At 42.9% G+C, this 24,261-nt stretch overlaps 1 long non-coding RNA gene across 1 annotated transcript; it reads left to right on the top strand.

The window, feature by feature from the left end:
* Positions 1-16,027: 16,027 nt before the first annotated feature.
* Positions 16,028-18,724, top strand: LOC310671775. The gene is made up of 3 exons (XR_014508177.1): positions 16,028-16,329; positions 16,964-17,323; positions 18,661-18,724. It is a non-coding gene; the product is annotated as an uncharacterized lncRNA (long non-coding RNA).
* The last annotated feature ends 5,537 nt before the right edge of the window (positions 18,725-24,261 follow it).

Genomic DNA, 24,261 nt, shown 5'->3' with positions numbered 1-24,261 from the left:
CTGTGTCAGGCCTCGGGTGAATCTAGCGCAGTATTGTACACCCTGAGTGACAGCAGGGCTCCACAGTTTCTGACAGGGCTCATTTCTAGCCTTTCCTGGAGATGGCAGGGAGTGTAGCTGGAACCTTCTGTATCCAAAGCAGATGACCCACCACTGGGCTACATGCTTTCCCATGGCCTGTTTCCTCCTTCCCCCACACTATCATTCAAATTCACTATCATTCAGTGGACCTGGAATTCAAAATGTTTCTGCAAGTGGGTGGCAAGAGTAAGAAAAACACTCCAACAACAGAAACTGTAAGAGATCAAAATGATGATTTATTTTTTTTTAAAATAATGGAGGAATGGAGGCCTTTTTTTTTGGGGGGGGATATCTGGGAACAAACAAATGAAGTCACGGGCAGGATTCGAGATAGTGGAAGCAAAATGATAAAGGAATTGTGCCAGAGGGATATTGATTATAGATGAGAATTTGACATATAATGCAGCAGGAAAGTGTTTGAATAAAAAACCACTGCAGAGGTGTTTCAATACATGAAACAATGTAATTAACCTGTAGCTAATTTGTAAAAATTTGGAAACTCAATACTGAAACTCGAAAGGAATGGGGAAGAGCTCAAGCAACAAGAAATCGCCTAAGAATGAAAACCATTTGGAGCAGTACGCATAACTGCAGGAGACACCTAGTTTGTAGCTTAATCCACTCCCAGGGCCGATGACTTGAACAATCTTTCAGTGGCAGCGTTCGTTCTGAGACGTGTGATGCAATTTTAAAAGAGAGGGTGCCTCCAGGCTTGCACAGGGAATCTTCTTTATCACTGACCAACTCTGACACATCTAAGATGAGAGGGAAGAGCGTGATGCACAGGCACATTTGAGCATAAGTGCCGCTCTCAATTAATCCCAAGCAATTATTATTCCTATTTGCAATCTGGATCAATAAAACATCATAAATGCTATGATTTCTACTGGGATAGCCATGTCAGTCTGCTGCAGCAAAACCAACCGAGAGCCTTGCGGCTCCTGACAGACTAACAAATGAATTATGGCGTAAGCTTTCATGGACTACAGTCTAGATTCTTTGTTGCTCGTAAATGTTATGAATGCATCTATGCAAGTGTGCATGTGTGTGTGTGTTTGTGTGGTTTCCAGCCACTGAAATGTTAAAGTCCTTTTATTACAAGTTGCATTTCCAGCCACTGAACGGCTGTAAATGTTAAGTGTTTTTACAGTCATTTCTTCCCCAGCTGCTAAGCAGCTTTAAATACTATCAAAAATTTTGCTTTTCCAGCTGTTGAGTCATTTCTGAACAATTTAATGGATTTTTTTTTAAAACTTGCTCAACCTATTTATATTTTACTCACAAAGCAAGTGCAAAATTACTCTGGCACCTTCCAAGTCTTGTTTTTAGTCTCTGTCTCCTCTCTCTCTCTCTCTCCCTCTCTCTCTCTTACACACACACACACACACACACACACACACACACACACACACTCTGCACACCCAGTCTCTATACTGAATGAAAATTCTGTCCTCATGTGAGAGTTTTTGAAAAGAAAAGAAAACCCCTAAAAATAAACAAGCAATTCTGGATATAATGAATCCAAGATGAACATTCTGAGTTCATCTTAGCATTTTGATACCTCAAACGCATTAGTCTTGTGGTATATTCAATGGAAAGACTGTTGTTGTGGCATGTTCAATGGAAAATGTGTCCTTGTGGTCTTTCCACTGGGAATTTTGTACTTATGGGGTTGTTGTTTTTCCAGGGCAGAGGGGAAGAGCCTTGTGGCAGGAAGAGCTGATTGAACTTTAAAACCAGGGGACGGGGAGAGACTGGGGTCAGTGTAACTTCAATGGAAGAGACTCTGTAACAAGGCAAATGCTCTATGCGTGTAAGGAGCGAAGACATTAGGCCAAGAAAATGGAAAATTCTTGTGGCCCTCGAGGAACCATCAAGGAGAAGGAAAAAGATCTGGGGCAAAATTGATGGAAATAAGGAGGACCAAACCATGTTATACTGGATACATTCCTTTCGTACTGGCTGCCAGTAACCGATTAGATTAAGGGCCATGTCCAGATGGCTCTCATTTTGGGGACCAGGAGAGCTGTTTCCAATGCTCCTGTTCCTTTTAGTCAAGATGTGTAGTGTCGTGACCCATAATGCTCCCCCCTGCAAATAAAATAAATCCACGAAGCTGACACGTACTTGCATGACTGAGGTTTGCCTTGTTGTCCTCCCACACTGAAGCCCTCACCATGGGGATTTCTGCTTTCCCCAAGGCACTTCTGGCACCCTTAGCTGAATTGCTGTCGCAGCTGTCATCCAGGAGGAAGCCACCATTGAGATGAGCTTCAAACCTCAACATGTTTGCTCAGAGGAATGGTTGTCACTGAATTCCGCCTAAGGCACAATCCAAACATCTAATGGTGCTTCCTTTGCAGGTGAAACATTTGCAGGAATTTCGAGGGCAGGGACAGATATTTTGGTGAGAGGAGCCAGATTTCATTCCCCACCACTGCAGACATCTAGAGCTAAATGGGATTTCCTTTGAAACAAAATCAAATAAATTCTTGTCCGACTGAGGAATAAAAAATATGTACTAGAATCATAAAACCATCAAATTGGAAGGGACCGTGAGGGTCATCTGTTCCAGCTCCCTGCATTACAGCAGGAATATTCTGCCCAACATGGGGCTTGAACCCATAAGCTGATATAGCTCAGTCGGTACATGAGACTCTTAATCTCAGAGTTGAGGGTTTGAACCCCATGTTGGGCAGAATATTCCAGTTGCATTGCAGGGGGTTGGACGAGATAAGCCTTGTGGTCCCTTTCAACATTATGATTCTATGACCCTGAGATTAAGGGTCTCATGCTCTACTGGGAGCCAGTGTGGTGTAGTGGTTAAGAGCACTGGACTCGGAATCTGGTGAACCGGGTTTGATTCCCCGCTCCTCCACGTGCAGCTGCTGGGTGACCTTGGGCTAGTCACACTTCCCTGAAGTCTCTCAGCCCCACTCACCTCACAGAGTGTTTGTTGTGGGGGGGGGGGGAAGGGAAAGGATGTTAGCCGCTTTGAGACTCCTTAGGGTAGTGATAAAGCGGGATATCAAATCCAAACTCCTCTTCTTCTTCTTCTTCTTCTTCTTCTTCTTCTTCTTCTTCTGACTGAGCTATTCTAATGGGATATTATGGATTATGTCAAATGACAAAAGGGTTGTAATAATAATAATAATAATAATAATAATAATAATAATAATAATAATTTATTTATACCCCGCCCATCTGGCTGGGTTTTCCCAGCCACTCTGGACGGCTTCCAACAAAATATTAAACTACAATAGTCTGCTAAACATTAAAAGCTTCCCTAAACAGGGCTGCCTTCAGATGTCATGGTTGTTATCTTTTCTTGCTAATTAATGGGTTAAATCTAGATCTAGCTGAAGATGTCTGCTCTGTGCTTAAGCTATGGCATTTGATGCCAGAAGATGTAGTGATGACCCCCAACTTGAATGGCTTCATATGAGGATCAGGAACATTATAGGAGGTAAAGCTATCAGTGAGGTAGGGGTGAGGCTATCAATGGCTTACTAGTCATATGGCTGTATATTATTATCAAAGGTATTAGGAGAGGGTCATTGCACTTGCGTCTGGCTTCTGGGCTTCTGTAAGAATCTGTGGGAACAGAAAGCTGGATGAGCTGGATCTTTGGTCTGATCATCCACAGAGAGCTCTCCTTATGTTCTGATCACAGACACCAAAGTGTGCCCTCTTTCATGCAGATCCTCGTAACAATGACTTACTCCACCTAAGCCAGATACAGAATTCTGGGCTAGATAAAACCACCAGTAGTCAGAAATTGCACATGCGGTTTAGCAAAGCTGCATCAAGAGAGGCAGTCACAGGACCTGTTGTTTGCCAATATACAAAGTTTGTTAATATTGTTGTGAGTTTGCATGGGGTTTAGTCTTCACGATGCCTGAGTCCCTTGTAATTATCGGAGTTCTGGATCCAGCAAGGGTTAAAACAGGCATAGGGAAACTCGGCCCAACAGATGTTTTGGGACTACAACTCCCATGATCCCTCGCTAACAGGACCAGTGGTCAGGAATGATGGGAATTGTAGTCCCAAAACATCTGGAGGGCCGAGTTTGCCTATGCCTGGGTTAAAATCTAATGAATGACTATCTTGACTTGATCAACGCCTGGTTGATACATGCAGCAGAATGTTGTGATAAATACAAAAATAGCAAATATTTCTCCAGACACATAGCAGGTAGAATAATGAACTGCATCACTTTAGGCTGTTAAAGGTAAAGGTACCCCTGACCATTAGGTCCAGTCATGGACGACTCTGGGGTTGTGGCACTCATCTTGCTCTATAGGCTGAGGGAGCTGGCATTTGTCTGCAGACAGCTTCCAGGTCATGTGGCCAGCATGACTAAGCTGCTTCTGGTGAAGCAGAGCAGCACACGGAAGTGCCATTTACCTTCCCGCCGGAGCGGTACCTATTTATCTACTTGCGCTTGATGTGCTTTCGAACTGCTAAGTTGGCAGAAGCTGGGTCCGAACAACAGGAGCTCACCCCGTCGTGGGGATTCGAACCGCCGACCTTCCGATCGGCAAGCCCTAGGCTCTGTGGTTTAGACCACAGTGCCACCTGCGTCCCTCTTTGGCTGTTAGCACATTGTATTTTTGAATGCTCCTGTACGTGTGTGTGTGTTTAAAAAACTAGATGCCAGGACGATGTTAGCGTAGCCTGGTCCCTGAAAGCTAGCCTTCTCTGTGTAGGAATCTTTATTCAGGGAGAAGGTGCTCCAATAAGAGTGCGTTCACTTCTTGCATCCTGAAGCAGCACAATTTAGTTGCAGATCTGCTTCATAGAATCATAGAATTGTAGAACTGGAAGGGAATCCCAGCTCCCTGCAATGGAGGAATCTCAACTAAAGCATCCATGACTGATGGTCACCCAACCTCTGCTTAAAAGACTCCAAGGAAGGAGTGCTTCACTGGAAGTTTGCGCTAACTCGGCTGCTGAGAGCATGGATACTGATCATTAAGGCAAATCTGAGAACAGGGTGCCACATTATTTATATGTGGAAATTCTCAGGTTCAATCCTTGGCACCTTCAGATAAGGAAACTTCAATGGAAAGTCTGGGAAAGATCCCAGGCCTGGGAGCAGTCTAGCATAGACAATATTGAACTAGACATAGCAAGGATTTTACTCCTTCTAGGGCAGCTTTCTATGTTGGGCTTGATGGCATCCTTAATATAGTTTTTTTTTTACTCTAACCTGCAAAAACAGCAATAGATGGGCATGTCCAGTAGAATTATCTATTTTTTAAATGGCAGGCTTTCTACTGCATTAGCTTGGAAGAATTTTCCATCGTCTCTCTTGGCCTCGCGTTTCGAAAGGTGCCCCCGTATTCCATCTTAAATGTCCCTTCCTCTTCCCCTCCTCCCGTGCATATTATCCCCCACTCCCACTTTCTGTATCCTAAACAATCTTAATTCCTTGATGTTTACAATCTGCAAGGTTTTTCTTCCTTCCTTCCAAGAAGAAGTTTCCAATAAGTATTTATAAAGTGGAAAAATAAATGACAAACAGAAGGTGGAGCAGAAAAAAAAAAAGAATCTTCCACGCTTCGAACGAGGCAAATTCACAAAACGGCTGCACACATGTCTGTGTATGTTTAAGCGCTATAGATTGTATATGCTCCGCCACGAGTGTTAAGAAGACACTTCGGTAGCCAAAGCAAAGATTTGAGAACTAAATAGCTTGAATGTCAAAGTAACTTAAAAATCAAAACAAAGCCAACCAAATTCCATGGGCGGGGGTGGTTGGGCTGGTAGGTTTTTCTTTTTCTTTCTCTTTTTTGCTTGTTACTATTTTTATTTTTGACCATCACACAGAAAGGGTAAGTTTACATGACCACGTGTAGTTGTTTCTGGAAGGGTAACGTTGTGGCAATTGGGCACCATGTCCACATAAACAGTTAATCTCCTAAGACGTGAGAGATCTTTGTTGTGTCTGATGAAGGCAGACATTCATTAGGATATTTTTTAAAAAAATAAAAAAACTTTTTTTTTTTAACCACCAGCTCTTGGAAATCTTCCACTTCATGCAAGTAGGAAACCACAAGTATTCCTTGACTTATATCAGTACCAGAAGCTAGAAGCGTGGAATGCCTTCAGAATGCTTTGAACCCTATAATTGTCTCTTGTAATAATACTTTATTTATTCATTTCGGCTCATAGCTGATCAAGGATAATGAATGTAACTTGATTAAAAGACACAATTAAAATTGTGGCAGTAGCAGACAGGAGAAAGCAGACCAGCTCAGCTACTTTCCACTGCAGTTAAGTGAAAGTGTCCTAAGGAAATAATGAATTGGAGATGAAATTTATTCCTTTTTTTCCCCCCAAGCAAACAAACCTACCTCTTCATAAAGTCCGGGGGGTTGCAATAAACCCAGTAAACTGATAGAATTCCAGTTTTATAACCATAGTTGAGTAAGTGTTAATACGTTAAATTGTTAAGAATACAACCATTGCATGCTGTTATGGTAGTTATTTTCTCTTTCAACATTTATACTTATTATCAAGCAGTAACAAATCTGTATTGGGAAAAGCTTGTGGTGATGTAGATCATTGATGCTTTCTAAATTTATTTGATGTGATTGTTATATCATTCCCCCCCCCCCAAAGGAACAAAACAGAGAACACAATACGATATACAAAACCAGTGAAAGCATTCAAAACAATAAATATAAAATGCCACACTATCATTTCTTTACCAGCCAGAGCACATTAAAACCTTCATGTTAAGCCAAGTTATCACCTCAAGTATTCCCTCAAAGGCTTGGCAAGATGCGCAGATTCTTTTACCAAACTTCTCAGATGTGTAGCCTGGCTAGCCTTTTGGAAATGAGTTCTATGGCTTGGTCTGCTATCCCCCCATCTGTCCATAGATTTCACTGCTGTAGAGTATGCAACTACAACAGCTTAAAAGATTTGAGATATTGGGCAAAGCCAGTGTGACACTCTACTCCCTGGTCCTGAATGGGGTAACTGTGCCCCTGAAGGACCAGGTGCACAGCCTGGGAGTCATTTTGGACTCTCAGCTGTCCTTGGAGTCACAGGTTAATTCTGTGTCCAGGGCAGCTGTCTACCAGCTCCATCTTGTACGCAGGCTGAGAAACTACTTGCCTGCAGACTGTCTTGTCAGAGTGGTGCTAGCTCTAGTTATCTCCCACTTGGACTACTGCAATGCGCTCTATGTGGGGCTACCTTTGAAGGTGACTCGGAAACTACAACTAATCCAGAATGCAGCAGCTAGACTGGTGACTGGGAGTGGCCGCCGAGACCACATAACACCAGTCCTGAGAGATCTGCATTGGCTCCCAGTTCGTTTCTGAGCACAATTCAAAGTGTTGGTGCTGAACTTTAAAGCCCTAAACGGCCTTGGTCCTGTATACCTGAAGGAGCGTCTCCACTCCCATTGTTCAGCCCAGAAACTGAGATCCAGTGCCGAGGGCCTTCAGGCGGTTCCCTCACAGTGAGAAGCCAAGTTACAGGGAACCAGACAGAGGGCCTTCTCGGTAGTGGCGCCTGCCCTGTGGAATGCCCTCCCATCAGATGTCAAGGAAATAAGCAGCTATCTTATTTTTAAAAGACATCTGAAGGCAGCCCTGTTTAGGGAAGTTTTTAATATTTAATGCTGTGTTGTTTTTAACACTCGATTGAGAGCCGCCCAGAGTGGCTGGAGAAACTCAGCCAGATGGGCGGGGTATTATGATTATGATTATACAGATGTGGCTGGACTCTTAACTCACATCAACCCTCACCATTGGCCATACTGGGTAGTGCTGACGAGGGCAAAATCTTGAGGACACCATGTTACTGATGCCTCAGATGATTTATCTATTGCTGGGGCTGTACCATTTCAAAATACGATGGAGGGGTGGAATGTTTGACACTCTCCCCACACAAACTATTCCTGTGAACATGCCTGAGAGAATCCTAGACTCATAGAATCATATAATTGTTGGGTTACAAAGGGCCCAAAGGCTCATGTAGCCTAGTGCCTAGTGCAGGAATCTCAACTGAAGCACCCAAGACTTTTAGAAGGTTTTAGCCTTTCAGACCTTTGTATACAGTTAAAACATGTGGTGGATCCTTCTGAAACAGGACGAGAAGCTTAGGATCCCAGCTTATATCTGATTGGATATATCAAATCTGACATATCCAGACATCTCCTGTAGCAGGGCTAGGACAGACCCCATCTGGGGCCTGGGAGAACTATTGCCAGTCACAGTTAGCAACACCGGGCTAAATAATAATAAGAAATTTTATTTATACCCCACCCTCCCCAGCCAAGACCGGGCTCAGGGCAGCTGACACCAGGTATAAAAACAATTGATTGAAATACAACTTAAAATCAAGATTAAAATATGACATTAAAACATTAAAATATTAAAATGCAGCCTCATTTCAGTAGGAACTCAAATCATTAACTTTTTGGGGGATGAAAATGTCAAGTCTTCATCAAAGCGAACTATCCAGAATGGTCCTACATGGCCAGAAAAAAGCCAGGGAAGCCCCCAAATAGGAGCTCCATCACAGAAGGAGAAAGGAAAAAGGAAAGAAGGGGAGGGGATCAAGTTGATTCCAAACCAAAGGCGGAACAACTCTGTCTTACAGGCCCTGCGGAAAGAAATCAGATCCTGCAGGGCTCTGGTCTCATGAGACAGAGAGTTCCACCACGCCGGAGCCAGTGTTGAAAAGGCCCTGGCTCTAGTTGAGGCTAATCTGACTTCCTTAGGGTCCACCTACAACCATTTCTTATGTTTATAACTAATGGTAAGGAGAAGAAAGCTGCAAAGCTGGCATTAACTACGTTCAGGTAAAGGGGAAGGACCATGGCTTAGTGGTAGAGCACATGGTTTGGATGCAGAACATCTTTGACATCTCTAGCTACAAGGATCAGGCGCTGGGGAAGACCTTTCTCTTCTTCCTGAGTCCCTGGAAATCCAATCAGAGCAGACAATACATGATGGACAAAGAGTGCAGCCTGGTCCAAGGTGGCTTCCAGCGTACTGTAAGATTGCTGAAGCCATGTGCACTTCCTTATTTAAAATAGTAACAATGAGAATTACTCTGGAATTTTCACTGCTGTCTTCAATGGGTTGCCCATTTTGGACATGCATTATCTTGCTTACTGATTGATAAACCTCAGTCCGCCTCCTCTGCCAACACTTAAGAAGTTACCAGCTTCTGCGCCACCCTTTCCAGGATGGGCATTTCCTGCCCCTTGATTCAACACCATCACTTTGTCATTCTGTGGCAACAGATCAAAGGCTGGAGTCCTAAGCTTGCGGCGATAAATTCCTCAAGGGAAAGAGATTAATGGGCATGGGAGTTCTGTGTTGATACCAGCCGTGTCCAGATAAGGAGAAGTAGACACTTTTGATACTGTTTCATGTCGTCCCTGCCCATTTATGCTTCTTTCTCTTCTGGCAATAACTCAGCGCCCTCTGATATCTGTGACAATTTGTCATTTTTGAAAGGAAAATCCTGTGCAATGCCACAAAAAGGAGAGAGAAGAAGAAGAGGAAGAAGAAGAGGAGGAGGAGGAGGAGGAGGAGGAGGAGGAGGAAGAAAGGGGGTGCAAACAAGAGAGTTGTTTTGCCACAAGACAGTTACAGAACAGAAGGTTCTTGCATGCTTGCACACACACATTCAGGTGTGCCTAAAATTTTGCAGCCAGCTTGACTTTATGTTTTTTGGGCTAGACATCTTTACTGCTGCTGTTGCTGACATCTGTGCTACTGATGTCTCTCCACGCTGAGCTGGGAACCCCGAAGATGGTTCTAAGTGCATTTGGCTGAATGCAATGGTGGGTGCTGCAAAGTCACAGTGGACATATTGCAAGTAATACTACTACTGCTATTAATTTATTATTTATGCCCCACCCATCTGGCTGGGCTTCCCCAGCCACTCTGGGCGGCTTCCAACAAAATATTAAAATATAACAATGCATCAAACATTAAAAGCTTCCCTAAACAGGGCTGCCTTCAGATGTCTTCTAAAAGTCTGGTAGTTGTTTTTCTCTTTGACATCTGGTGGGAGGGCGTTCCACAGGGTGGGCGCCATTACTGAGAAGGCCTTCTGCCTGGTTCCCTGTAACTTCACTTCTTGCAGTGAGGGAACCGCCAGAAGGCCCTCAGTGCTGGACCTCAGTGTCCGGGTAGAACGATGGGGGTGGAGCCGCTCCTTCAGATATACTTCACAAATACTTAGCACCTAACTAAAGTGGAATGTGTTTTATTGAAAGTGACAGCCCTCCTGCCTGCGTTGATGCTATGCTGAGTAATGTGACTGGCGGGTAGGGTTCCCGTGAGATTTCAACGAGATCTCGCTGGAAGCTGCTACCCCACCAGTGCTTTGCAGGCTGTGCTGAGCTGGGCAGGTAACAGAGGTGCGGTGCTGGTGGCAAGATGGCAGCAAGAGAGCGAGGCACATTCCTGTTTCACCTCAAGCAGCAAAATGGGGTGAGCCCCCAGCCATTCTACATTAAATAAAAGAAAAGCAAAAACTGTTCCAACAATGGCCAAGCGACCAACCATCCACTTAAGTTCCCTTTTCTACTTGATTTAGGCTGATTTAAAGGAATTGGTCCAACTGGTTTCAAAATACTTGTTTCTGACTCTTAGTCCCTGAATGGGATGACCTAAACTGCTACAGACAGTGGAAGGTTTCCTCTCCCTTCTTGCTTTTCCCCCCCTCCCAGCTTCACAATGGGCTTGGGAACTCATACAAACCCTTATTTCCTTTCTTGTTATTTGTAAATTACTTTCCTTTTGGAATGTTATTTAACAGACTGGATATGATGTCAGTGCCTTTAATAAACGCTATGCTCTTTCCTCAACAAGTTTGTTTTCATTTTAAACCCAGATGTATTTTCCCCCTTAAACAGATATAACGGTGTGAAATATTTTAAAAATGCAAATATGACTAAAAAGAGCTTTTTATGTTCTGGAAATATTATAACATGAAATTTCTTTTTGTTCCTTTCCTTTCCTGTTGTTGGTGGAGAAAAAGAATTTATATTGCTATTTCATGGTCAGCCGGACTTTTGTGCCAGAAAGGTTTTTGAGAGATGGGTGGACAGGGTGGAGCCTTCTGGCTTGAGCCTGAATAAGACCTTGCCAAGCACTGGAAAAGCAGAAAAGGTGTCAGACATACCACCTCTGTGCCCTGTGTAGCTGTGGGATTCCCAGCCACCAGTTCTTTAAAAAATTGCACACGTGCATGCCATAGAATCCATGCATGACAAGCGTCTGAAACATGTCACACATGTTCAGATACAGTGACATTTTTTTGGAAATGATGAAATAATAATAATAATAATAATAATAATAATAATAATAATAATAATAAATTATTTATACTCCACACATCTGGCCACTCCGGGCGACTCCCAACAGAATATTAAAAACACGATAAAACATCAAACATTAAAAACTTCCCCAAACAGGGTTGCCTTCAGATATCTTCTAAAAGTCAGATAGTTGTTTATCTCCTTGACATCTGATGGGGGAGCGTTCCACAGGGCATGCGCCACCACTGAGAAGTGGTACCTCGGGTTACAAACACCTCGGGTTACAAACACTTTGGGTTACAGACTCCACTAACCCGAAAGTAGTACCTCGGGTTAAAAACTTTACCTCAGGATGAGAACAGAAATCATGTGGCGGCGGCAGCAGGAGGCCCCATAAGCTAAAGTGGTACCTTAGGTTAAGAATGGTTTCAGGTTAAGAACAGACCTCTGGAAGTTTGTAACCAGAGGTACCACTGTAACTTCACTTCTCGCAGTGAGGGAACCGCCAGAAGGCCCTCAGCATTGGACCTCAGTGTTCAGGCAGAATGATGGGGGTAGAGATGCTCCTTCAGGTATACTGGGCGGAGGCCGTTTAGGGATTTAAAGGTCAGTACCAACACTTTGAATTGTGCTTGGAAATGTACTGGAAGCCAATGTAGGTCTTTCAGGACTGGTGTTATATGGTCTCGGCGGCCACTCCCAGTCACTCCCAAGTTTGACCTTTTCAGATTTTACTGTTCAGATCTGATCTCGAGGGATACTCAATAAATAAAATAGAATCACTGAATTGTAGAGTTGGAAGGGATCCTGAGGAACATGAAATGCAGCAATATGCAGCTGTCCCATACAGAGATCAAAGCTGCAACCTTGTCATTATCAGCACCACACTCCAACCAACTGAGCTATCCATGTATATGTGTGAGTCCTTAATGTTAACTCCTGTAGATTAAATTTAGTGTGATAAGTACACCAGCTGCAGCCTCATCTAGAGAAGTCCAACCAGCCATGATAATCCATTCCGTTAGTCCAGATGTTCCCAAACTCCCCCCCCTCCAGACCTCTTGAAAATTGCTGAGAGTCTAGGCAGACCATTTAATGATTTTTCTACCTGTTGCAACATTTGTAATGTGCTGTGCTAGATACTGTGTGGTTTTTAAACTATTTCTTATATGTTGTAATGCAGCAAAATACAATGTACAAAATAACAGACACAGAAAAATTCGATTAAAAATCAGTATGCGTGTTTAATGTGATGGAGGAGCCATCACCTGTCTTCTGCCACAAATCCATAGACCATCTGTTACAGACTGGGAATCCCTTCTCTAGTCACATCCAGGCTTGATTACTGTAATGGACTCTACATGGGACTGCCTTTAGAGATAGCCCAGAAACTACAGCTGGTTCATTGTGTAGCTACTAGGAACCTGATGGGGCAAGGAAGTTGGATTCTGTAACAGTACTATTGTACCAGCTGAATTGGTTGCCTGTATGCTTTCAAGCCCAATTTAAAGTGCTGGTTTAAAAATTTAAAGCCTTGAGCAATTTGATGGTCAGAAGGAGGAAGGTCTTTTCTGTAGTGGCACCATAGCTTTTGAACTCCTTGCCAATTGGCTACTGGGTTTGCAATAGTTTTGGAATGTTCTGCAAACACACCTTTTCAGGTTACTTATTTGTGATTAACATTCTTGCTGTCTGGATTTTTGCTTGCTGCTTCTATGCATAAAACGTTGTATGGTTCACTGGTTTAAACTTTAAATAGGTTTTTTAAAAACTAACTTCTCTCTCTCTCTCTCTCTCTCTCTCTCTCGCATTGTGGTCATGACGTTTTTTTACGTTTTTTACATTGTTGCACTGTTGACTAGAAGCTGCCTTGGAAGGGTATACCGTATAACACAGAAAGGTGGTCCTCATTTTTTGTTAAAAAAACAAGTAAATAATATTAACATGCTAAATTCAACGTTTATATTGTGTTTGTTTTCTCTTTCTGTGTTATCCCTAATCCAACAGAATCTATGGTTAGTCAGAATTAGTTAAGTTCAAATTCTTTGCAAGCAAATTTCATTTAGGAGAAAAGTGCAATTCAGGTATGCCTGATGCAGTTTAATGACTCCTGTGGGGTAAGGAAAATATTCTAATATTTTTATCTAACTTTTATATATATATAAAAAAATCACTGGATAGTTCTTGGACATCATTTCAAAATTTCACTTTAGATGAAACCTGAAGCCTCATGGATGTGCAGAACCACCCTGGAAATTTCACAAACCTGACCAAAATTCCTATGCTCCTGGGACCAATCACCTCACTGATGCTCTCTCAAGCCTAACTGATCTGTCCCAAGAGTCATTCCTTTGGAAAGTTGGGAAGAATAGATTTGCGTTTCCTGTCGTCTCTCTGGTGATGTCACCCAAGAATGCTTCTTCGTCCAGCTATAGTTCCTCTGCTCAGCCAGTGTGATGGAGAGAGCCAGTGTGGTGTAGTGGTTCAGAGCGGTGGACTCATAATCTGGTGAACCGGGTTTGCGTCTCCGCTCCTCCACATGCAGCTGCTGGGTGACCTTGGGATAGTCACACTTCTCTGAAGTCTCTCAGCCCCACTCACCTCACAGAGTGTTTGTTGTGGGGGAGGAAGGGAAAGGAGATTGTCAGCTGCTTTGAGACTCCTTAGGGTAGTGATAAAGTGGGATATCAAATCCAAACTCCTCCTCCTCCTCCTCCTCCTCCTCCTCCTCCTCTTCTTCTTCTTCTGCCTCAGGGAAGCTTTCATACTCCATGGTGATACGTCACCTTTGACTTGTTTAGGTTTACTTCCAGCTATGCCATTGGAGAACCAAATGCCAAGACATTTTAGCTCAGTTACTGTCACAAAAGAAGCACAATAAATATTGCAAAGGGCAGTTCCCTTCTTCTAGCTCCTGGGTGGACCGCTTCACTTTATCTCAGGACTGTTTGGGATTTGCAGTTTACAGACCTAAGGGTGCAGGCATGCTGCACTTCTGGTGACCTCACAGGTGACTCAAGATTCTGGGCTTGCTGATTGACAGGCTAACATGCAGCATCAGCCACAGAAAGCAAAAAAGGTGCGAGTTACTCTTTTGGAGCTCCTGCTACTAACAGCACATGCCTGTAGATTATAATATCTATAGACATAGATCCAGGATGGTGACAGCCTTGGATGCTTCACAAGTCCATCAAAAACTGAACTCAGCAATCCAATTCTAGATGCCTAGCAATCCTTGTAATTGCATGCTGGCCAATGAGAGAGAGAGAGAGAGAGACTAAATTAAACTGATATATGTTCTCTTATTCAGTATGGGCACGCCTATACATTTCCTAGTTTCTGTAACCTCTGAAGCTGTATGCTTTCCTCTATAGTTCAGAACTTGTTGAATCTGGGGAATGAATCTTGGTTGGTTTCCATTTCACGTGCCAAATATTTTTAAACTCTCCTCCTCAGCCGCTCTTAACCAACCCAGAATGGGAACAACTCGACCGTCCAAAAGGCGACGGGGCTGGAGCTCTGAAAGCTCTCTTTTCCACTCACCCGCAGCCCAATGTGATAATGCCGAGAGGAAACAATTAAAAATAATGTCCCTTTTATTATAACTGAGTCTACAGTCTTTCAGCACATTGACTCCAGCAAGACTTGGAGAGACATCCTACAGACTAATAAAAAATCCTTAAATATCAGTTCTGAAAGTTAATTCATGTGGAGCCACTCTTTTCTGCCAAAAACGGAACTTTTTCTCTGCAGCAAATGTTGTGCCGAATCCTCCAGACATGATGAGTAATGTCACAACTCTGGCTTCTTCTGGAAGTTATCAGTCGTTAATTTGCCACTTTGGGGCTGTTTATTGAGTCCAGCAATAATCTTTGCTCCTTCGGCCCATTGTGACCATGTAGGCACTGAATAAGTTTGTCAGGAGATTCAAAAGGGAGGTCTCTTCTTCTTCTTCTTCTTCTTCTTCTTCTTCTTCTTCTTCTTCTTCTTCTTGCTGCAAAATGCATAGAGTTGCAGAGGTGGAAGAAGGCTTGATGGCCATCTAGCCCTGCAGCCTTCCCAAACACAAATTTGCCCTTGCCCTTTAGCTCTTGAGATTGACCTGCAGTATAGGCCCTACATAGCCTAGACCAGGCATGGCCACACTTGGCCCTCCAGCTGTTTTGGGACTACAACTCCCATCATCCCTGACCACTGGTCCTGTTAGCTAGGGATGATGGGAGTTGTAGTTCCAAAACAGCTGGAGGGCCAAGTTTGGCCATGCCTGGCCTAGACCACAGTGCACCAGAAGTAAAGAGCAGACTTTTTTCTTTCCATTTATGTTGAGCACTGATTTGATTCAGACGCTGAAATAATAATGATAGTATTGTTGTTGTTGTTATTATTGTTGATTATCATCACATGGGGAGACTCATGCTATACTTTCTATGAGCATTCCATAATTACTGCTAAGACCTCTGAGGCTTCTTCATGCACCTTTAAATTGAAACATATTCAGGAGCAGATCATTCAGCAATCAAACGGCTGACTGCACAGTTGCTGACATTCAGTCTGCTTTCTCCTGAAGTATGAGAAAGGACACTTTACCTGTAGCTAATTATAATTTTTTTCCACAGCACTATTAAATAGCTTCCTCAGCTGCAGTGGAGAAACCTAAATAGAAGGGAGCTGTTATATGGAGTAATTCCATTCAGATGTGCTGCTGATTTTTCCATGCAACTAACTGGACGAGAAACTCTGTGTGTGGCTCCAGAGTCTCTCCGACACACCCGAGTGCTTCTCAAATCGACTCGAAGGACTGATTTCTCTTTCCTTCATTTCCTTACCCTCCTACCCGTCAATTTGATATCCTGCTCCATCGCCCCTCCAAAATGAAGGTTTATTTAAAAATGGTGGAAATAACAAAAAAACAAAGTCAGCCAACTTTCAACGGATTGAAATCACAGGTGAGTAGATTTGCTGAAACTACTGAAATGTCGAATGCTGGGTGTGGGGTGCAGCTGGATGTCAGTTCTCAAAGGAGCATGAGGCGATAGTCCAATAAAACCTGCCCTGGCCTGGTCCCCTCCAGATGTGCCCTCAAGCCATAGAGATGATAGGAGCTGCTGTCCAAAGCATCTGGGGACATCAGGTTGGGGAAGGCTGCTCTAAAAGCTAGGCTGTGGGGTGCAGGGTTTGACATTTAGATGTGGGAAACTTTCTGGATGGCTTTGGGTTCATCACACATCACACTGTCTAGCTGACTTGCAGGGGTGGTTGCAAAGTCAGTCTGTGGGGCAGTGGTTAGAGTGTTGAACTAGGAGCTGGGAGATCAGGGTTCAAATCTCCAGTCAGCCATGAACTTCGCTGGGTAACCTTGGGCCAATCACTACCTCTCAGCCTAATCTACCTCACAGGGTTGTTGTAGAGATTACATGAGGAGGGGGAGAACCATGCATGCAGGGAACCTTGAGTCCCTTGGAGAAAAAGGTGGAATAATAATAATAATAATAATAATAATAATAATAATAATAATAATAATAATTTATTATCATATAGAAAGAATGTGATTTGTACGGACCAGTTATTTCTTTTGCACAGTTTGAACCAGTGTTTTGTGTGGAACCGAAGAGATGGAAGGTGTCTCAAGAATTTATCTCATCTATTGGTCTGTTTGGAATATGTCCAGTTTGCTACACAGTGTATGGCTCCAGTCCTGCAGAGCCACTCACTATGCATGGCAGCAAAGGGAGGCCAGGTTGCAGCACCAAGGAGAGCTCCTAGCAAACAACTTGTTCTGACAAGGGTTGGGAATGAACTGAGGTCTTCTGAGTGTCTGTTTCCAGCCTATCTCTCCTAGGCTCCTCTCATAGGCTTAAACGGATAACTCTCTGGCCTAAAGACATCTCCTGCACTCCGACCTCCTACGTTGTTTGATCTTTGCAGTGAAGCACCAACAAGGTAATGTGAGAAGCCCTTGGTTCCTTGGACCCCAGGGAAGGAGCCCTGAAGGTCTTGGCTTCTGTCTGAAGAATAATTTATTATTTATACCCCACCCATCTGGCTGGGCTTCCCCAGCTACTCTGGGTGGCTTCCAACACAATATTAAAATACAGTAATGCATCAAACATTAAAAGCTTCCCTAAAGAGGGCTGCCTTCAGATGTCTTTTAAAAGTCTGGTAGTTGTTTATTTCTTTGACATCTGGTGGGAGGGTGTTCCACAGGGCGGGTGCCACTACTGAGAAGGCCCTCTGCCTGGTTCCCTGTAATCCTGTAACCTCCAACTTGGTATCTCTCAATTTTGGACTCCAAGGTCATCCAGCTTCAGGGATGTCACAGTTTCATCATCTCAACTGGGAACTTGTTTCACTGCCCAATCAGGATCAATATAACATTGCTGCATTTGGCCAAGTTACAGAAATCTACGCTCTTTTTACATGGTGTTGAAACTTCTTGGCAAAGTTATTTGCCCACAGTGTTGATATGCCATTCTGCAGCAGCAGCCTGCAAAAGATTGAAGAGACATAAGAAAGCAAAGCTAAAAATGTTAGCAATGATTTACTTTATTGTTTAAGGATAACATGGATTATATTTTTAGAATACTCCTGTGGAACATAATTGGTTACTAAGGTTTATTATATACTGTAATCAAAATTGAATAAAAATAATTATTTTTAAAAGTTCAGGAACTTTGGAAGTTGTGCTACACAGTCACATACATCCCTATATGGGCTCGCTAGCAATGGGGTTATTGCATCAAGTTTATCTGTGTTTGGTTATTTATAGCTCCTTTGTTCAAGGAAGAACACCTCACCTAGATGTTTTAAATAGGGAATGATGATAGAGAAGCCATTCCACACTCTCTGCCATATGGAAAAGCCTCCTACGATAGCAACCTGGATGTTGGCAGCAGCAGTCATCAATTGCATCCTTGGCACTTGCCTACTTTAGATGAGCAGGCATAGGCAAACTCGGCCCTCCAGATGTTTTTGGCCTACAGCTCCCATGATCCCTAGCTAACAGGACCAGTGGTCAGGGATGATGGAAATTGTAGTCCCAAAACATCTGGAGAGCCGAGTTTGCCTATGCCTGGATGAGGGCATGCACAAGAGAATTCCTTTCATTGTTTGGGCAAAAGAGGGGAAAATGCTTGGATTAATGCAAACAAAACCCCATCATTATCTCATTTTTGGTGTTTTTCTATATATTTTTTCTAAACAAATCCCATGCAAAACATTAAGTTGAAAAGAAAGGAAATATCGTAACTTCTAACCACTGATTTTATCTTTATTTTAAGGAATGAATGCTTCAAAGTTGTATAAAATTACTTAATCAACAAAGATCCAGTATGGAAAATTGCATGTAAGAGAAATATTTCTTTTAAACCAGCCAAGCTATTCATATTAATTTCTACCTATGTTTCCACCAGCAATTCGGGGAATAATAACAACTGCACTCTGCCCTCACCTGAAAACTAAAATAATTTGAATTTCAGAAACATCTGAGGCAAAAAGGTTTCATTAGCACTGCAGTCCTATACATCCTAATCAGAAGTAAGCCCCATCAAGTTCAATGGAGCATACATCCAAGAACGTGGGTATAGGATTGGAGCCTGATGCTTGCCATTCTTCCTTATAGAAATGCTAGAGCTTTTATATCCAGATATTTGTCTCCCTCCCAGCTCCTGCCGACCTAGCAGTTCGATAGCACTCCAGTGCAAGTAGATAAATAGGTGCCACTGTGGTGGGAAGGTAAATGGCGTTTCTGTGCGCTCTGGCTTCCATCACGGTGTCCCATTGTGTCAGAAGAGGTTTAGTCATGCTGGCCACATGACCCTGAAAGCTGTCTGTGGACAAACGCTGGCTCCCTGGAAAGTGAGATGAGCACTGCAACCCCATAGTCACCTTTGACTGGACTTAACTGTCCAGGGGTCCTTTACCTTTACCTTTACCTAAACCAGCATAAAGCTGGGATGGGTAGAGGCAGCATAGAAGTGGGAAAAAGGAGTAGAGATTGTTCTTTGCAATGATAGTAGGCAAAAGCCAACCTCAAATACCCATGCCCACCACATTTCTTGCATTGTGTTGCCAGCTCACAGTGGTCAGAAGATGCAATGCTGTGTCTTGTCTGCCTAGCATCGCCTTACATTGCCACACAGACAATACACCCCACAGCACCCTCATCAGACCTGTTCTGCCAATTTTGTGCATGGATTTGTGCATTACATGAATATATAGCAAATGTGAGTGCCAACAATGAGTGACACTGGGTGTTGGCAGTGTTACTATTCCATTGTTGAAATTGGCGCGTATATATATATTATTTAATTTTTGCCATTGGGAGTGCATAGGATCCTGACTATACTAAGCTGGTGTAAGGTGTCATGGTTATTATACTTCCAGTACTGGTGGCAACCAAAGGATTCCTCTGTCGGATGGAGGAATGAAAAACTTATTTTTTTACATATCTGGGATGGCAGCTCTTGTTGCAGTGAACCTTTCTGAAATCCAGCAGTATTATATCATTTTCTGGAACGGAAACAAACCAGATGACAATGTGAGACCACAGGACTCATGTACAGTTTACATGCAGATGGTTAATTATGATTTGTATCAAAAGTGGATATTTATGTATTGCAATATAATGTTTCATTCAAGTGCTTAAAATCCAGTTGTTTCCATGCTATGTCTCTTCTGTATATAAAAATGTAATAAAGGAAGAACTGCAGGAAAGCTACATGTTGATTCTAGAGAAAAGAAATATTGAGTTATTTGCAAGGGACATCCTACGGAAACAAGCCTAGACAAATTTGCTGTTGCTCTGCTAAACATCAGGCGGCTTTTATACTGATGCTTGATAAACATTCATTCATTACAATTGGTCTACTCTCTGTAGGAATTAGCTGAACACAGCCCATGGCTTTTCCTGTGTGATCCACTTACCCAAAAAATGGCCAAGGGAGGAGAAGCACAGATTAACAGAGGGGTACAAACGCGAGTAGCGCTGTGGGTTAAACCACAGAGCCTAGGACTTGCCGATCAGAAGGTCGGCGGTTCGAATCCCCGCGACGGAGTGAGCTCCCGTTGCTCGGTCCCTGTTCCTGTCAACCTAGCAGTTCGAAAGCACATCAAAGTGCAAGTAGATAAATAGGTACCGCCCCGGTGGGAAGGCGTTTCCGTGTGCTGCTCTGGTTCTCCAGAAGCGGCTTAGTCATGCTGGCCACATGACCCGGAAGCTGTACGCTGGCTCCCTCGGCCAATAAAGCGAGATGAGCTCCGCAACCCCAGAGTCGGCCACGACTGGACCTAATGGTCAGGGGTCCCTTTACCTTTACCTTTAGCCAATATTATGCCATCCTGATGTTGATGGATTGCAACTCCCAACAGCCTCAGCCATCAGGACCAATGGTTAGGGATGATGAGAGTTGTACTCCAAAGACCTCAGGTGGGATACTGGGGACTCCTCCAGATAGAATCATATACTTATAGAGTTGGAAGAGCCCACACAGGTCGTCTGGTCCAATCCCCTGCAATGCCCAACGTGGCACTCGAACCCAGATTCGTATTTGACCTTAAAGAATCACTGAATATTGAGGCTAAACGCCTTCCAAAGTTAATATCCTATACAGAATTTTGCCGAGAGTGAGATGCTGCTATAAGCACAGAAACACAGAAGAATGATGGTAGGTGCTCCAAACACAGCAACAGGGTGCTCGAAACACAACAGTGATTTTTTACGGTCAAATGCATTTCTCTTCATGGAATATCCACTTGACTCTTATTAGTTTGTGACTCCGTGTACATATTGTCTGTTTTCTGATTGTGAATTAAGAAACAGTTTGATGGTGAATATCAGCAATATATCTGTCAAAATTACAAATACCTAAACATAGACTGTTAAGTTGTGGGTGAACATATCAGACGACACAGCGAGTCTTTAAACAGCTCTTGTTTATTCACAGGCCAGAACAGAACTGAACTGAAGGGTTCAGCCAGCCTGCTTATATGCAGCTCCACTAGAACCCAACCATTTTCTGTAACTATCCAATCACTGATCGTCACTTTCAATCCCTGATTTGCATATGTGGACCTGAGTCAAAACTATCTACAGTATCCCCCTGCTGGCCCAGGGTGAGAACTTCAGTACATAACATAGACAGCCGTTCACCCTCGCTAGATTTAACGTGCTGCCATCTGCCTTATTGCAGGGCAGATATGTGGGTAAACCATATGCAGAGCGAGTCTGCCCCTGCGGCCTGATAGAGTTGGAAACCATCTCTCATGTCTTGCTACGAGGTTGTTTTTATGAGGATATACGCTCGGTCTTTATCACCCCCGTTATACAGAAAATTCCAAGTGGGTCCGAACCTCAATGCTTAAAATCCCTGATAGAGGATAAGGATCTAGAGATCATATTTTGCACGGCTGCCATAAAACTCAGGGAACAAGCTGTGCTATTACAAAGAATAAGGCCTCAGATGCAAACTCTAGATAATATTCTAGAGACCTAAGCCACATTTCTAATGGCTGTCATATTCATATTGTTTAATGTTATATTCGATTGTAAATTCAAACTTAATGCTATTGTGTTTTATGTTTGCTTAGTACGGTATGTGAATCTGGTCTGGGACCGTAATAAATTTCTATTCTATTCTAGTTTGATAGTTAAATATTGTTAGTATACTATTAGCCTATGTGTTGCTTTGTGCTCGTCACGTTCACCTGAGTCTGTGTCATTTCCATAGGTAAGAGGCTTTTTTCCTCTCTTTGTCATAATCTCTTAGGAATCTGCTTTTCTCTCTGCAAGTACTGTTTCTGGGTGGCAGCATCAAATCCCATGGCTTTCAGTATTCAGTGGTACCTCAGGTTACAGACGCTTCAGGTTACAGACGCTTCAGGTTACAGACTCCGCTAGTACCAGAAATAGTACCTTGGGTTAATAACTTTGCTTCAGGGTGAGAACAGAAATTGTGCGGCGGCGGCATGGTGGCAGCAGGAGGCCCCATTAGCTAAAGTGGTGTCTCAGGTTAAGAACAGTTTCAGGTTAAGAACGGACCTCCAGAATGAATTAAGTTCTTAACCCGAGGTACCACTGTACCTCTACCCTGATGACACCCATCAATACCTCTGTATCCCAGAAATATTCCCCTCCAGCCATTAGGCATCTCCAGTTGTTTTTCCAACATTTTGCTTGGATATTTTCATCACCATCTCATCCTCAATATATCAAAGGCTAAACTTCTCATCTTCCCTTTTTAATTTTTTTTTAATTCCTTTCTCTGTAGACCTTGTCACCAACTATCTTGATGATCTGGCCCAAAGCCTCATCTTCGAGCCCACTACAGCTCATTGCCAAGTCATGATGTTTCTATGAGCAAATAGTCCAGCTCACACTCAGATCATTGCCCTACCTTTATTATAGCAGATTTATAGTCCCTGGACTTCTATTGACACATCTCAAAGCTCATCTCTGTAAAAAAAAATTGCCTTTTTAAAGCAAAAACAAAACACAACCCTCTCTGTAATTAATAACAGCACAATGATCCTTACATCCCTTCTCTGGCTACTGGTGATTATGGGAAAAATCAATTTTACTCCATCTGCAGGATGAAACTTAGTTTATGTTCTGATGTATAATTTATGTGCATGCATCTTTCAGCCATATATATATATAATCATTCCTCCAATATGGACCCCGCTTTCTCCCAACAGATGAAAATCCTCAATCTGTCAGTACTGTAAAAATGTGGGTGGAAAATGAGTATTACCAGTGCAATTGGGGGAGTTAGTTTAAGAAGCCAGGCCTTCCAAACCAGAAGACTGGATGTCAGGAAAGATCTGTTTCTTACTTTTTAGCATATGTCATTGTTATGTACTGAAGTTCTCACCCTGGGCCAGCAGGGGGATACTGTAGATAGTTATGCAAATGAAGGATCGAAAGTGACATTCAGTGATTGGATAGTTTGTATGTAAATGAAGGATCGAAAGTGACGTTCAGTGATTGGATAGTTTATATGCAAATGAAGGATCGAAAGTGACATTCAGTGATTGGATAGTTTGTATGCAAATGAAGGATCGAAAATGACGTTCAGTGATTGGATAGTTTTAGAAAGTTGCTACAGTTACGTTGTTCTGGAGCTCTATATAAGCAGGCTGACTGAGCTCTTCAGCTCAGTTCCAGCTTACAAATAAAGAGCTGCTTTGGAAGAATCGCTGTGTTGTCTGATATCTTCACCCACAACTTAACAATAATAATAATAATAATAATAATAATAATAATAATAATAATAATACAGTGCCTAGTTATTCACAGAACACAGTCTCTAAACAGCTCATACCCTTTGGCATATGCTCTTTACATCGTCTTTAAAATCCCTGGGACATCGTTTTAGTCATTCCCCAAAGCGTGCTGTTTCAGCTGTGTGGTTTAATCAGGTCCCTTTCCACTAGGACAAGGGTGAATTGCAATCAAGGCAAACTGCTATAAGGTCACTCTCCTTGCCTTGGTTTCCTGCGTTTAGAACCTACTATCTGAAACAATTTGTTTAATCTCCGCCTCTTTGGTATTCCAACCAATTTATAAAGCAGCTTTGGGGACATGACGCAAAACGGCAGTTTTAAAGCCACATATCCTTCTAGTAAATCTGTAAGATTAAGCACCTCACACCCACAAGAGTGTGTTCCTTGGGATGACAGAATTATGGCCCCGGGATAAATCTGATTTTATAATCCTGCTTAGTCTACATTGATCTGGATAAACAGAGGCCCATCAGCTGAGAGGTTAGCATGACTTAGGCAAAAGGGAGTTTTTAACTGTGAACACATTTTCACAAAAGGGATGGGAAAGTGGCAAAGGATGTTAACCTAAATGTTAGTTAAATACAAGTATTCCTCCCTTC

Source organism: Podarcis tiliguerta, assembly GCF_965153285.1.
Source record: "Podarcis tiliguerta genome assembly, chromosome: 2".
NCBI classification, from domain to species: domain Eukaryota; kingdom Metazoa; phylum Chordata; class Lepidosauria; order Squamata; family Lacertidae; genus Podarcis; species Podarcis tiliguerta.
The sequence above is the reverse complement of the archived record's forward strand: the minus strand, read 5'-3'. Positions and strand labels throughout refer to the sequence as shown.